Source organism: Rhincodon typus, chromosome 47, assembly GCF_021869965.1.
Source record: "Rhincodon typus isolate 14 chromosome 47, sRhiTyp1.1, whole genome shotgun sequence".
NCBI lineage: Eukaryota > Metazoa > Chordata > Chondrichthyes > Orectolobiformes > Rhincodontidae > Rhincodon > Rhincodon typus.
In genome coordinates this window covers 9,011,666-9,015,078 of record NC_063378.1, presented here as the reverse complement: position 1 = coordinate 9,015,078, position 3,413 = coordinate 9,011,666, and the positions used below count along the sequence as shown (strand labels likewise).

The window sequence follows — 3,413 nt, the reverse complement described above, 5'->3', positions numbered from 1 at the left end:
CCTTTTTAAGCTTTCCCCTCTCACCTCTAAAATAGGTCATACAGTCATAGAGATGTACAGCACGGAAACAGACCCTTCGGTCCAACTCGTCCATGCCGACCAGATATCCTAAATTAATCTAGTCCCATTTGCCAGCATTTGGCCCATATCCCTCTAAACCCTTCCTATCCATGTACCCATCCAGATGCCTTTTAAATGTTGTAATTGTGCCAGCCTCCACCACTTCCTCTGGCAGCTCATTCCATACACGCACCACCCTCTGTGTGAAAAAGTTGCCTCTTAGGTCCCTTTTAAATCTTTCCCCTCTCACCTTTAAACCTATGCCCCTCTAGTTTTGGACTCCCCTACCCTGGGGAAAAGACCTTGTCTATTCACCCTATCCATGCCCCTCATGTTTTTATAAACCTCTATAAGGTCACCCCTCAGCCCCCGACGCTCCAGGGAAAATAGCCCCAGCCTATTCAGCCTCTCCCTGTAGCTCAAACCCTCCAACTCTGGCAACATCCTTGTAAATCTTTTCTGAACCCTTTCAAGTTTCACAACATCCTTCCTATAGCAGGGAGACCAGAATTGAACACAGTGTTCCAAAAGTGGCCCTAACCAATTCTCTGGATTGACAGTCCAGCGATAATACCACCAAGCCATCACCTCCCTATATGTTTAAGAACAGTGCAGTCACTACCTGTTCTGGTCACTCCAGACTCACTGCAATATGGTTGACTCTTAACTGCTCTCTGGGCAATTAGGGATGGGCACTGTTAGAGGGTTACTGTGAAAGACTCTCCTTCTCAACCTTTCCCCTCGCTTGACCCTCAGGTAAAACACCCACCCATCTCCCGGCTCTCTCTGTCTTTGGGACTTTACGTGGCCCTATAATCTCTCACTGTCTAATTCACAAAGACAGCTGGCCATTTGCTGAGGTTGAACAGTGAATGCTCCAAGCCCTCCTGACGTGAGACTTGAGACACTTACCCACAAAGATGCACAGGAAAATCAGGACTGACGGGAGTTTATCCATCGCTGCTCGTCTGGAATGCAAGAGAGATCTAAAAAGGAAATATTTCATGTCAAACTCATTGCTCGCTAACCATTTGGAATCCCGAGAACAACACAGCATCTCCCAAACCAGAAAGTTCACATCTCTCTCACATTGCTGTCTCTGGGAGCTTGCTCTGTACAAATTGGGTGGGTAGGAAGATGGTCGTGGCCGTTGGAGGTCAGTCACCTCAGCTCCAGGATATCTCTGCAGGAGTTCCTCAGGGTAGTGTCCTAGGCCCAACCATCTTCAGCTGCTTCATCAATGACCTTCCCTCCATCATAAGGTCAGAAGTCGGGATGTTCGCCGATGATTACACAATGTTCAGCACCATTCGTAACTCCTCAGATACTGAAGCAGTCTGTGTTCACATGCAACAAGATCTGGACAATATCCAGGCTTGGGCTGATAAGTGGCAAGTGACATTTGCACCACACAAATGACAGGCTATGACCATCACCAATAAGAGGGAATCCAACTACCACCCCTTGACATTCGATGGTGTTCCCATCACTGAATCCCCCACTATCAACATCCTGGGGGTTACCATTGACCAGAAACTCAACTGGACCCACCACATAAACACAGCAGCTATAAGAGCAGGACAGAGGCTGGGAATCCTGCAGCGAGTAACTCCCCTCCTGACTCCCCCCAAAGCCTGTCCCACCATCGACAAGGCACAAGTTAGGAGTGTGAGGGAATACTCCCCACTTGCCCCTTGAATGGAGGCAGCTCCAACAACACTCAAGAAGCTCGACACCATCCAGGACAAAGCAGCCCTCGCTTGATGGGCACCATTCCTTCAGTATCACTGGGTCAAAATCCTGGAATTCCCTCCCTAAGGGGCGTTTTTTTTTCTTTTATTCATTCATAGGATTAGGGTGTCGCTGCTAGGTAGCATTTATTGCCCATCCCTAATTGCCCAGAGGGCAGCTAAGAGTCAACCACATTGCTGTGGGTCTGGAGTCACATGTAGGCCAGACCAGGTAAGGATGGCAGTTTCCTTCCCTAAAGAACATTAGTGAACCAGATGGGTTTTCCCTACAATGGATTCATGGTCATCATTATATCCTTAATTCCAGATATTTTTATTGAATTCAAATTCCACCATCTGCCACAGTGGGATTTGAACCCGGATCTCCGGAACATTATCTGGGTCTCTGGATTGACAGTCCAGCGATAATACCACTAGGCCATTACCTCCCGGGTCAACCCACAGCACATGGACTGCAGCTGTTCAAGAAGGCCGCTCACCCCCACCTTCTCAAGGGGGCGACTAGGGATGGGGCAATATTTGATTGGCCCAGCCAATGATGCCCAGATCCCGTGAGTCAGTTGAGGAAATACTGCAACACTAACCACATTTCCTCAGATAAAAACAGTCCTTTAATTTCTGCGAAGACCCAGGTGTGGAAGCACAAATATCTCAAAAAAGCTTTCTTCTTTACACTTTGGTTTTATGGTGGGCACTCAGGCCAATGGGACCATCATCCCTGCAGTGAGGTTCAGAGTGGACTAACCTCATCCTGTCTCTCTCTCACTCTCTCTTAAAATAACCTTTTCTGAACCATCATTCAGAGTCATAGAGCTGCACAGCATGGAAACAGACCCTTCAGCCCTACTCGTCCATGCCAACCTGATTCCTAAATTAGTCGAGTTCCATTTGCCAGCATTTGGCCCATATCCCTCTAAATCCTTCCTATCCATGTACCCATCCAGATGCCTTTTAAATGTTGTAATTGTACCAGCCTCCACCACTTCCTCTGGCAGCTCATTCCATACACGCACAACGTTTTGTGTGAACAAGTTGCCCCTCAGGTCCCTTTTCAATCTTTCCCCGCTCACCTTAAAACTATGCCCCTAGTTTTAGACTCCCCTACCCTGGGGTAAAGACCTTGTCTATTCACCCTATCCATGCCCCTCATGATTTTATAAACTTCTATAAAGTCACCCCTCAGCCCCCGACGCTCCAGGGAAAATAGCTTCTTTTATTCTGGCCACCAATGCTTTCTCATGCATGGTCTTTGCTTTCCAAACTTCACTTTTAAAGTTTCCACTGCACCTTTAAATGGTCCTTGAGGGAATTTGTCATGTTGAGCTTTCATTGTGCTTTTCCTATTTATTTCAAAGAACAATACAGCACAGGAACAGGCCCTTCGGCCCTCCAAGCCTGCGCCAACACAGTTTGCCCTTCCATACTAAAACTGTCTTCACTTACATGATCCGTATCCCTCTATTCCCTTCCTATTTATGCATTTATCCAGGTGTTTCTTGAATGTTGCTATTGTGTCTGCTTCCACCAGCTCCTCTGGCAACGTGTTTCAGGTACTCACCACCCTTTGTGTGAAAAACCTGCCTCACACATCTCTTTTAAACT

At 47.3% G+C, this 3,413-nt stretch overlaps 1 long non-coding RNA gene across 2 annotated transcripts in view; it reads right to left on the bottom strand.

Annotated features, from left to right (window-relative positions):
* The window catches only part of LOC125487916, a 9,863-nt gene that overhangs the window by 3,243 nt on the left and 3,207 nt on the right, over positions 1–3,413 (bottom strand). For both annotated transcript variants that reach the window (XR_007266155.1, XR_007266156.1), the window contains one exon: positions 973–1,046. This is a non-coding gene — a long non-coding RNA (uncharacterized LOC125487916). The remainder of the gene's footprint in view (positions 1–972; positions 1,047–3,413) is intronic.